This window comes from Pseudorca crassidens, chromosome 10 (assembly GCF_039906515.1).
Source record: "Pseudorca crassidens isolate mPseCra1 chromosome 10, mPseCra1.hap1, whole genome shotgun sequence".
NCBI classification, from domain to species: domain Eukaryota; kingdom Metazoa; phylum Chordata; class Mammalia; order Artiodactyla; family Delphinidae; genus Pseudorca; species Pseudorca crassidens.
The window spans coordinates 93,884,604-93,897,617 of NC_090305.1; the positions used below are offsets into that span (position 1 = coordinate 93,884,604).

Here is a 13,014-nt window from a genome sequence, read left to right on the forward strand (position 1 = left end):
AAACCTAATTTTCTGTTATTGTTTATAATTGGCTTTTTAAAAGAAGAAAATCCATGAAACAGGTATGTGGAGTCATAATTATCCAATCAATCTATTCAACAAATGTTAATGGTACTCATTCTATGTACAAATTACTACCATTGCCAATGGGAATACAGTGGAGAACAAAGAGACACACTGGCTCTGAGCTCAGGGATACAGAAATTGATCAAAGAAATACATAAATATACACATTTATTACTATGTAGGAAAAGTACAGGGAGTTAGAAAAGTCTGTAATTATATGGTCAGGGATGGTTTCCTGAGGAAGGAGTTTTTGCACCAACATCTGAAGCCTGAATCAGGCCTAACTAAGCAAGGAGGCTGTTTATGAAGTCGAAACAATGGAAACACTAAAAAGGTGAATAAAAATGTACAGAATAGAGTATTTCTTAAGAAATAGGCCAGATGATCCAGTCTATCTGATTGACTGTAGCTAATCTGTAATGCTTTGCAAATGGCAAACCATCCAGAAAAATCAGTCAGTAAGTCTCACTGCACAAGCAATGAGCCAGGTTTTATTGAAGTTAGTACATCTTCATGTGTTCATTTCTGACGCACTCAGGAGGCCTAGTCCAATTGATCTTCAGCTCAATTTTTGGACATTATTCGTGTAACTGAACATCTGTCATTGCCCAGGCCATACCCAAATGTCACCTGAATTCCTTTTTTTTCCCTCTCTCCATCCATGTGCTCTTGCATTCCTGCATCCAGTAAATATATATGGAGCGTCTTGTATATGCTGGATATTGGGGAAAGCAAATACGGTCCTTACCCTATAAGTTCCAGTTCTACTGGAAGAAACAATCAAATAGTTAATAATAAATCACAAATAGAGATTGATGTTGTGAATGAAATTACTGGGTAGAGAAGGTCTACTTGGTATATTCAGGGAAAGTCTTTCTGAAGAGGTGGTGCTGAGCTGAGACTTCATTGTTAGAGTCACTTATGGGGAGTGAAGGGAGAGGCATGTGTAAAAGTCTTGAGCTAGGGAAGAATTTGGAGTATTCCAGGGATTGAAACAAGGTGAAATTGAACAAGGATCTCAGCCACAGGCGTGTGCATTACCTGGGAGGAAATACTACCCGGAAGTACTGAAAGCACAGCCCTTTTGGCGACAGTGAAAGATCGTAGTCTGTTTTGTAATTTCTAAGAATGTAATTCTTTATCTTGCAATCATTGAATCTTAGATGTGGCGGAAACTCTAAAGATGACCTAATCAAATCATTTCCTTGTTGAATGCACTTTGTAGTGGAGGTCTGTCATTACACAGGGCTTTTCCCTCTGAGTCAATTTTGTGATTGACTCAAAGACCTACTGTCATTTTTCTCCACAAAGTTCATTCTGAATTCATTCGAAGCACCATCCTATGTACTTTTAGTTTGTACCTTCCGTCTCATGATAGAAAGCCCTCTTTACACCTATGGAATCTCATTAGTTGGAAACATGAAAGCAGTCGTTGTTTTATGTGGAGTCTCTTAAATCCTGAGCCAAAGGAAAATGACCCTCTCTTAAACCATCTCAAGGAAGGAGTTTTTCTAAGTTAATTTCCCCTGGAATCTGTTCTAGTGATTGTTTAAGATGTGTGATATGGAGAATTGAGCCAATTATCTAAGTGAGTCAGATCAAAGAGCTTAATACTAAATCTCCTGAACTATCCCCATGGTTGTGTATACCGCTAAACACCATTAATTCCATCAGTTAATTACCGATTCATTGAAGTAAGTTATGAAAAATTATACATAGATACACATCTACATGCAATCTGTAATAGAGACACTGCCAGACTGCCTTTACCGGGGTTAGACACAACCACAAAACAGAGGAAATAATTCGAGTGACTGTTTTCTCATTTCTCCCAAGGAGTACTACCGCTGTTCTAGTACTCCTCTAAATGTGTAAGAGAAAAGATAATTCATTACATGCAACAGATGTTTCTCTTTCAAGACCACTTAAGAAAAACTGTTAGGTTATTAAGAAGACCTATACATAAATGTATGCTATGTACAATATCTACAGAATTTTAGAGAACACAATTTATATCCGTTTACTCTTGTTTTCTTCCCACAAAACTTGGAGCACTACTATGATATCCACCCCCTTGTAATTAATTTCTGGTTGTAAAACTAAACTGTGCCTTTATTGGCAAAGTAAAGTGTTAAGGCAATTGAAGAGATAATACAGGTCCAAAAACCATTCATATCTCTATTACAGGCAAAGGCTAGACCCTTCCTAAATGCCTGTTGAATGAAGTTGAATTAAATTAGTTTGAATTGAATTGAATTGCCTGAGAGAGCTGTAGCTGGAGCCAATTATTACTTCATCCTTTGGCCAGTGTTTTCAGCTGAATATTTCAACAATTATTCATTCAACAGACATTGGGTGCATACTTATTATGAGGCAGGCTGAAACTCAGTTCACAGCTGTGGATTCACAGATTTAAAATAAATATGGTCCTTAGTTTGTAATTTCTCACAGTGAACAGAGGAAGATACCGTACAAAGTGCTCTCCGTGGTGTAAGTAGACAGCTCTAGGGAGCTCTCACAGGGATAGGTAAATGAGATGGGAAGGGTGAGGGATGGGGTTGCAGATGACAACCTGGACGGGAGGACACCTGCTTAAAGTCCTAAAGTATGATGACCTTTCTAATCAGAGGAGGCAGTGAGCAGCATTTCTGTGCAGCGGGAAATGTGTCATTTTAGCATTTACTCTTAAGTGTTTTCCAAGATTTTTATTACCTTATTGAATTTTTCTAAAATCACTTTCTATTGGCCTCTGGTGTTGTGAATTTGGACCCAGAGTGTTGCAGAGGAATCCTTTGTGATCTCAGAGCTTGATGGTACTGATAACTGCAAACTATAGTGCTTTCAACTCTTGTGGCTGAGCTGGATATATGTCTCACACACACACTCTCACTGTAGTTTTTAATCTCAGCTGTGTAGTTTAATGTCTTATATATATTTTATTTTAAGCAGCTTCATATATTTTTCCCATTTGGTTAATAGATATGGCCATAAGTTGGCATTTTGTAAATGAAATGTATTCGTTAACCTGAGAGTGTTCTTTAGAACTATACTTTCTTTCCCTTTGGAATTGGCTAAGTGATATTTTGTTTGTTTGTTTGTTTGTTTTGTGGTACGCGGGCCTCGCACCGCTGCGGCCCCTCCCGCCGCGGAACACAGGCTCCGGACGCGCAGGCCCAGCGGCCACGGCCCACGGGCCCAGCCGCTCCGTGGCACGTGGTATTTCCCCGGACCGGGGCACGAACCCGCGCCCCCCGCACCGGCAGGCGGACCCCCAACCACTGCGCCACCAGGGAAGCCCTGGCTAAGTGATTTTTAAGATTGATTTATTTGAAGTATAAAACGGTAGACGTAGAGTTTACAGGTCTTCATGTTAAATTCCATTTTCATCAGATAGGAGAATAAAGTGTTGCTAAGATTAATTTTCGCCAACTTTAAACCTTAAATGGAGGAAGGTGGTTCTATGTGAAGCTTGAAATTGGGTTACGTAGAATGTTTACTGCATGTGGAGATCGCTTGAGACGTACGATGTTAAATATTTCTGCATCTTTAACTTTTGCTCTGATTTCTACCTATTGTCATATGAATGGAACCTGTTAATTAGCAAAGTGCCCAGACATATTTAAGAGTTGTGCATTCCCCAGTCACAATTCTAGCGAGGAAAAGGGAGACTCTGATAATTAAATCTGTTTAATTGACAATTTCATAGTTTTCTTCCTCTTGGAACTCACTTGAGTGTAAGAAACACTAGATACAAATAAATAACTGCTAAACATTTTAGAAGAAAAGAAACCTACTCCATTAATGTTTCTTAAAATAAAATGCTGAAAGGTAAAATAATGTCTATTAAAAGACTCAATTACTTGAATTATTTCTTCACAACATGGTGAATGGCAGTTTTTCACTGCCATAAATTATATTTTATGTAAAGCTCTTTATATTGTAAAATTTAAAACATACCATTGCCAGCAATCACACTCCAAATTTCTGAACCCATATACGCTTTTGTTGCAGAGGGAAGAGATATGGAGATATGGAGACATATGTATATATATATGTATATATGTATACATATGTATATATATGTATATATATATGTATATATATAAAACTGACATATATATAACTGACATATGTATATATATAACTGATTCACTTTGTTATAAAGCAGAAACTAACACACCATTGGAAAGCAATTATACTCTGATAAAGATGTTAAAAAATATTAATAAAATAAAAGCAATAAAAGAAAAGAAGAAAGAAAATCGTAACAGAGGAAGTTCTAAAAAATTTAATGTGCATATGTATCACCTCTGTATTGGTTAAGATGTAGACGTCCAGCCTCATTCCCAAACATTCTGATTCTAAAAATCCTGCCTTGCCGTCTAAAACAACTTTTGAAAGATGGAAATCCTGAATGATTATGATGCAGGTGGCTTCTAGTATGCACTTAGAGAAACTTTGAAGCATGAAGTTTAATCACCTCTGTCTTTGAAGATTCATGAAATATATGCTGGCAATGGAGGAGGCGATAGGGTGGGTTAGGGTTGAGTTAGTGTAAATGTCTGGAGGTAATGGCATGCTTAATCTACTGGGGGGACCTAAACAAATCAGCATTCAATGAGATCTTTACAGTCTTTAGTCTGTAAGCATTAAGAGATCCATTCCTAGCATCAAAAGTTTGAACTTGTTACATATTTAAAGCCTATGAGATGATGTGCTCCCAACCAGAGTCGGTTTTGCCTGCCTTATATTCCATTTATTAATGCTCCTTTTTTGTGGTTATGTTTATATTGACTTCTCAAGGTCAGACTTTGCCACAATTTCTTAACCTGCCTGCTTACCTTTACCCTGTATACGTTTCACCAGTTCTTTAAAGGTGTTCTGAGCTATACATTTTTCAAGATATTCTTTTATTTTTCAGTTTTGCTTGTTTATTTTTTTGTGGCCAATTCAAACAATATACTTTATTCACACTTTCTGTTTGAAATTATTGGCCAAAATAAGAAGTAAAAGGCAGGAAGTGGGGTGTCAGTTCAGTAAATAACATACATTTCAGGAAACACTTAGCTCAGAGTACAGTAGTGGGTCACTGGCTGGCTGAGCAGTTGCAGTACCGGCAGGTAACGGCAGGCCCATGAGCATTGCAATGGTAGTTGCAGGAATGGCAGACTAAGGAATGGGGCTGCAGCTCCGGTTCTCACTGGGTGGGCAAGAGGGTCTTAAAATGGGTGTGAAGACTGGCGATTTACTGATTTGGTGTACCTCTGCATCAGTGTTTCTCATGTTATGGTTCACAGATAAGATAAGCATATACTGAATCTTCAATTCCACTTTTTATAGAGAAAGTAGATGGGGCTGCCTAGATGGGACACTGAGACAGCAAGTGTAAACCACAACAGTCCAGAGTAGACTGTGGCACTGATCTCTCTATTCCTAGACCACCATCCCTAGAGTTACCTGAGATGTTTGTTAAAATTGCAGAAACTTAAGACTTACTTAAAAAAATCTCTGGCAGTAGGGTGGGAATTTGCAGTGCCTCCTGTTCCTGGGAAGTTGAAACAAAGCAAGAGAATTACTGCATTAGAGCATTAGAACTTCAGCGCAGTGGTTCTCCAAGTGTGAGCCCCAGACCAGCAACATCCTCACCATCTGATAACTTGTGAGAAATGCAGCTCCTCAGACCCCACCCTAGACCTACTGAATGGGAAACTGGGGAAGGGACCAGTCCAGTTGTTTTAACAGATACTCCAGGTCATCCTGATGCACACTGAAGCTTGAGAATCACTGCTTTATTGAATATGGCAAACCAGCACGTTTCTGATTTTCTCTGTTCATTACTTAGAATTATAATGAAATGATTAAAAAAAATTGGGCTGCTATTCTCACTTAAATTTTCTCATGTGAGAGATTATAAACGTTAAGCATCATAGGAAGAACTTTGGAGGAGATAGGTGCTGCCTTAACTTGAATTGTAGTCATCTGACTTTCTTGAAAGTTTTGGACAGTGTGTGTGTGTGTGTATGTGTGTGTGACATTCTAAAATGGAGGAAGATGGCAAGTTTGAATCGGAGAGCTAATGAGGACTGGATGGGCTTATGCAGAAGAGAAGAACAATAAAACAGGGACACATAACAGTCGCATCGTACATCTCAGGGGGCCTGGTTGTGATGCTCCATTGCCAGTGCCTCATGCACTCAACTCTGAGGCAGGCACTGAGACCCTCAGGTTCACCTGCTCTTTAGCACAACAATCTGACTATTTTAAAAGTGGTTCCTTTTGAAAAAAAATAATTTAGAAGTATTTATTTTTTTTAGTTTTAGCCTTTTAGTAGTGGCAAAACTAGCGTTAGCAAAAGCCTCTAGCAATAAATAAATGAGATTAATAAACCAAACCTAAGAGGAGTGCACAGAACTTTTCCAACCCAGAAAAGCAGTTTTCTTTTCTTACCATAATATTATATTTGCAGAGGCATGCTTGGCATTGTCATATTTGTTGATTGTCCAGCTCATTTTTCAGTTTCCTGTTGGCAAATGTACTTGCTGAAGAATTAAGTCACACAGACCTCAGATCCAGTAACTAATGGTACTTGAAAATGCCTTGTATATCTTCAAATTCCAGTGCATGAGATTTTATGTTTTTGTGTGCCATTGTTTAATTAGATACAAGTTTGATAAATATTGTGAGCAGATCATTTGTGAATCACCCATAGTTCTCAAGAACGGCAGCTCCTGAGTTCACTTTTAACATGTCCAAGTAAGTCAGAGCCAGTTATGCTAAAGGGACCAATTGATGTTTGTATATGTGTGTTTGAGAATAGTGTGTGTCTTTGAATAATTGGATGTCTGTGTGTTACAAAGCCAAACGTTGTGAAATCTTTTCTTTTAATTCATTTTTCCACTCAACAGGTATAGAAGACAGTTAAGTGATAACTAGTTCAAAACCCTGTACTTGATTAAAGATCGATTCAGGATTGGAACTGGTACCTAATGATACAGAGTGTCTCCTGTGTATTCCAGGCACCATTCACTTGTATGGTCTTCAATTCATTTATAAAATATTACTATTGAGGTCAAAATTAGTTGCTATATTTTACATTCAATAACTTAATGAGTAAATAAGTGAGGCCTTTGAATAAATTCAAGGGAGGCCCCCAAGAAGCCCTTTATTGAGATGAGTAGAATATGATATCCATTAATAAGCACGTATTAATATATGTGATTCAAAAGTAACATTTTCAAGGAAGGAAAGGTGTCTTATTTAAGCCTCCCAAATCTGTGTGATCTGATTGAATTAACATTGCTTACAATAGGGCCCAAGAGAAATACAACTATATTTCTGTATATTATCTGTCCATAAAAGACACTCTTATTCCTGGGGAAGTATTCTAACAAACTGAAGATAAAATACTACCTTTGGACGCCTCTTCTTCCTCATATCCTATTCCTGAGAGTAGCAGGTAATAAATAAAGTATTAGGCTAGATTTTCAGTTTAAATTTAATTTTGAGTCCTGCAGTGGATTCAGCTGTGGCATTCAAACATCGTTTTTGCAGGTGCAGAGAGAGAGTTATTTAGCTCTGCAGCATGACTAATTGCTAGTAATTGCCTATAGGAAAGGAGTTGGGAAGGCTTATCTCCAGAGCTTCCGCATTATATTTTGTGCAGGGACCCTGGCAGCGCGGGATAGCAGCAGGGCACAGGAGACCCATTGAGAAATTGTCATCAACTGCATCAAATATGCATTTATGTGTTTACCTAAGGCCTCATTTTCATTTCTGATTAACCTTTATGTAGAACTGGCTCTTACCAGTACAGTACTTTCCCTTCTCATCTCTAGCTTGCTTCCTCTTTCCAATGACTAATGTGCTATGTCCTAGTACTTAATATGCCTTCTAAAGAAATATTAGGTAATTTGCCTATGCATGAAAAGAAAAATCTATTTACAAGGAAATTACATGATGGAGTAAGTTTTACAAGATAAAAATTGAGTATATGTTTAAGTCAGATCTTTCTGCAATCTCGTGAAAGTGTAAAGTTCCTGTGTCATTTTTTGATTATTATTATTATCATTATTTTTGCCTTCTGTCTCTGTTATACTTTTGTTAAATCTAACTCAATTTGAAGAATGGAATTCATCACATTGTTGCCTTTCTACAATCATCTGGAACTGCAAAACCCTATACAAAAAAAAAAAAAAAAAATAGTAGCTTACGGACCATAAAGATTTAAGCAGATATAACCCAAGAGATAACATGGATTGTTTCTAAGTATAAGATGAAGGAAACCCAGGTCTTAGCTAATATTGAGGATTATCTTACTATCTACAAAGCATCTTGCTGAATTTCAAGACATCTTTTGAACAGAAGCAGAATTCCAACACTTTTTTTGTTTGTTTTCTCTAATTATTTCTTTTATCTCGTATCTCTTAAATATTGAATTACCATAAACTTGTGATTGACCTGCCCCCAACGTATCTAGGTAGTTTATCTTAGAAGCTTTGTGAATTAAGCCAAAAAGGAAATGCAGTATAATTTAAGACCTTGGTAATATCCAGCTTGGTTAGTTTTATTCTATTACATGGACCTTAAACTAATTGGGTAGTTTAAATAGTGCCATTTAAATAGTGATTTATCCACTACTCCTACTTTGGTGATACATAAGATTCAGAAGCTTATTTCTAGGTGTGTGTATTAGGAGAAACAGAGCCTGTAGGAAATATAAATAAATATACACACACACACATACATACATAAATAAACATACATACATACACACACATACAGAAAGAGAGAGAGATATTGATTTTGAAGTCTGTGAAGTCCCACATGCTGCTCTCTGGAAACTGGAGACCCAGCAAAGCCAGTGGTGTGATTCAATTCAAGTTGGAAGGCCTGAGGACCAGAGCAGCTGATGGTTTAAATCACAGTCCAAGGGCTGGAGGAGATGAGATGAAATGACCCCACTCAAGCAGGAAGGCAGGCAGGAACCAAAAGGGGTGAATTCCTCCTTGTTCTGCCTTTTTGTTTTATCCAGTCCCTTGATGGAATGGATGAAGCTCACCCACAATGGTGAGGGCGATTTTCTTTACTCAGTCTACCAATTCACATGTTAACCTCTTCCACAAACACCCTCACAGACACACCCAGAAATAATGTTTTAACAGTTCTCTGGGCATGCCTTATCCCAGTCAAATTGATACCTAAAGTTAACCATCATAGTGTGACTGATACGATTCTTAAATTACAAATTTTGAAATGGTTAAGGAGGGTGCCCCTGCTTCTTTTTTTCCAAGTTTAATTCCCAACTAGATTTCTGCACTTTGAAGAAATATATCCTAGCGGGGAGGAAACGCTTTTGTCTCTTTTTAATAAAATACTTAGAAAAAGTAATTTATACGATAGTAGGAGCTTACTTTTGGAAAAATAATTTACTTAAGAGAATTCTCTAAGAGAGGAATGGTTTTAAACGAAGACATTTCAGGGAAGAGTTTCTTTTGATAGAAGTGTCTCTTCAGTATAGTGGATAAGTTGGTTCCTTTCTGGTTCCTGGTGACCTATGCAGCACCGAGTAGGAAATGATGCAGAAATGAATGGTATGGACTCATTTGTCAGGCAGGGCTTCGAGTTTCTTGAAGGACAACTGAGTTTCCTTCCCTTCTTTTCTCACACCCGCTCATCCTTTTCTCTTTCAGTGGTTTTTCTCTCTCATTAAACCACTAGGGTGACTGCCCTTCTAGTAGCATCTCAGCATTAGTTTTTAAGGGTCTGCAGCCTCTTTTAAAACTCATATTGGGCTTCTATAGCAATGAAGACAAATCACCAAAAATCACAGTAGTTCTGGGGCTTCCCTGGTGGTGCAGTGGTTAAGAACCCTCCTGCCAATGCAGGGGACACAGGTTTGAGCCCTGGTCCAGGAAGATCCCACATGCCGCCGAGCAACTAAGCCCATGTGCCACAACTACTGAGCCTGCGCTCTGGAGCCCACCAGCCACAACTACTGAGCTCACGAGCCACAACTACTGAAGCCTGCATGCCTAGAGCCCATGCTCCGCAACAAGAGAAGCCATGGCAATGAGAAGCCCGCGCAGCACAACGAAGAATAGCCCCCAATCACTGCAACTAGAGAAAGCCTGCATGCAGCGACGAAGACCCAACACAGCCAAAAATAAGTAAATAAAATAAATAAATTTATTTTTAAAAATCACAATAGTTCAGTAAGAGAGTATTTCTATCATTTTGAGGTCATTTCAAAGGAATTTTGGACATATATCACTGAGCTCAATTTTAAATATGCATTTATGTGTTTACCTAATCAACTCTCCGAAGCTGGGTCTCTGACCTGTTTGGAAGACCTGTCCTCTGCTTAGAGACCAGCCTTCCAGACCAGCTCATCTGTAGAAGGGACAAAAAGCAGTGACCCTGGGGTGTGTTTCCATGTTGTTGTTGTTGATTTTCTCTTCATTTAGTTAAGCAGTCAGTTTTAATTTCACTGACCAGTTTAATTTATGTATAAGTTGATTCATTTGTAGTTTATCTTATTTCCTTCTAGGTTTTAGGCAATGAAGGACCAAATTGATTTACATAATTTATCTGACAAACATGTGTGATTAAATTTGAACAGCATTTCCTCAGAAACCTCTTTTTAGTCTCTTCCAGGCGAGCTCTGATAACCTTATTTTCTACCTCAGTAGAACGATTTATCTTTCCTTCATGGTCTTGTAATTATATATATATATATATATATATATATATATTTATGTACTATTTTCTTCCATCAAGTATTTTTCTAATGACTATGTTGTATCGCGTACCATTAAGTGAATATACTCTGTGAGTAAAATGGATAAAAACCACTGCCTCGTGAAACTTATGTTCTAGCAAGAAAGGCACAAACTTAAGCAACATGTATTATAATGTTCGGTAATGAAAAATAAAGATAAAGTGAAGATAAAATGAAGCAGGATAAAAATGGAGCATAACCTGGGAGGAGGGGTCATGGCAAGATTAGGCTCTCTGGTTAGGAAAGGCCTCTCTGAGCAGATGAGGCCAAGCCAAGAACTGAATGATAAGGAGCTGCCCATCCTGTGAAGGTCATTGGGGAGAGTTCTCCAGTCAAAAGGGGAACCCTAAAGGGGACTCGGTTATTATCCTGGAGGAAGAGAAAGAAGGTCAGTGACACTGGGTTTGATGAATGAGGGAAAGCGGTAGAAATGGAGACCGTAGAGGCTGACAGGGAACAGATCACTTAGGCCTTGTTGTCTGACGTAAGTTCATCTGCTGTTTTTTATGTTCAGTGGGATTTTAAATCATATCTCATCTGTTGTTAGATCATGCCAGCCATATAAGCATGGGATCTGCAGTTACCTTTTCAGCCCTGAAGCCTAGCACTTAGTAAATATTGGATGGGTGGCTGGATGCATGGACAGACAAATGGCTTAATGGCCCTACAGCCCTGTTGCTCTTTTTCAGTGAGTCTGTTATAAACAGATTTTTGCTAGTTTATTTTGCTTTGCTTTTCTAATATCAGAGTTATACATGTTGCTAGTTGGTGCTGCATTTGTTGCCTTTGACAAGAGCAAGTTTAAAACTTGTTACATCTAGGTAATTACAATTTTCTCTGCCTTGTGCCTTGAACGTTACACCCGTTTTCATCCTCTCCCTAGGTTAAAAAATCTGATTGGCTTGACACCTTGAGAATGATTGACTGTCCACTTAAGGTTACTTGTATTTCCATCCGATAATCCTAAAGGATAATAGTATGCCAGATTCCCTGGCTCAGAGGTCAGAGGATCAGACATCAACTCTCTTAAAACAATGGGATGGGACAGACAGAATGATCATAACTTGGTTAATCCTCCTTCATCAGGGCCCTGGAGCTCAGTGTATGTTGTGGGCTTGGTGACAGCCTCCTTGAGTAATATTCCATTGTATATATGTGCCACATCTTCTTTATCCATTCATCTGTCGATGGACAGTTAGGTTGCTTCCATGTCCTGCTCTTGTAAATAGAGCTGTGGTGAACATTGTGATACATGACTCTTTTTGTATTATGGTTTTCGCAGGGTATATGCCCAGTAGTGGGATTGCTGGGTCATATGGTAGTTCTATTTTTAGTTTTTTAACAAACCTCCATACTGTTCTCCACAGTGGCTATATCAATTTACATTCCCAACAACAGTGTAAGAGGATTCCCTTTTCTCCACACCCTCTCCAGCATTTATTGTTTGTAGATTTTTTGATAATGGCCATTCCGACTGGTGTGAGGTGATACCTCATTATAGTTTTGATTTGCATTTCTCTAATGATTAGCGATGTTGAACACCCTTTCATTTGTTTGTTGGCAGTCTGTATGTCTTCTTTGGAGAAATGTCTAGGTCTTCTGCCCATTTTTAAATTGAATTGTTTGTGTTTTTGATATTGAGCTGCATGAGCTGCTTCTAAATTTTGGAGATTAATCCTTTGTCCATTGCTTCATTTGCAAGTATTTTCTCCCATTCTGAGGGTTGTCTTTTCGTCTTGTTTATGGTTTCCTTTGCTGTGTAAAAGCTTTGAAGTTTCATTAGGTCCCATTCGTTTATTTGTGTTTTTAATTTCCATTTCTCTAGGAGGGGGGTCAAAAAGGATCTTGCTGTGATTTATGTCATAGAGTGTTCTGCCTATGTTTTCCTCTAAGAGTTGTATAGTGTCTGGCCTTACATTTAGGTCTTTAATCCATTTTGAGGTTTTTTTTGTGTGTATGTTGTTAACGAGTGTTCTAATTTCATTCTTTTACATGCAGCTGTGCAGTTTTCCCAGCACCACTGATTGAACAGGCTGTCTTTTCTCCATTGTATATTCTTGCCTCCTTTATCAAAGATAAGGTGACCATATGTGCGTGGGTTTGTCTCTGGGCTTTCTATCCAGTTCCATTGATCTATATTTCTGTTTTTGTGCCAGTACCACACTGTCTTG

General features: G+C 38.3%; 1 protein-coding gene across 8 annotated transcripts in view; it reads left to right on the forward strand.

The window, feature by feature from the left end:
• The window catches only part of CNTN4 (contactin 4), a 977,605-nt gene that overhangs the window by 329,480 nt on the left and 635,111 nt on the right, over positions 1 to 13,014 (forward strand). The window contains exon 1 of one of the 8 annotated variants that reach the window (XM_067755245.1): positions 2,495 to 2,556. The exons of the other annotated variants lie outside the window; for them this stretch is intronic. The gene's annotated coding sequence lies outside the window, so the exon portion shown is untranslated. Of the gene's footprint in view, positions 1 to 2,494; positions 2,557 to 13,014 lie in introns of those variants that run through there. 8 annotated transcript variants of the gene reach the window in all.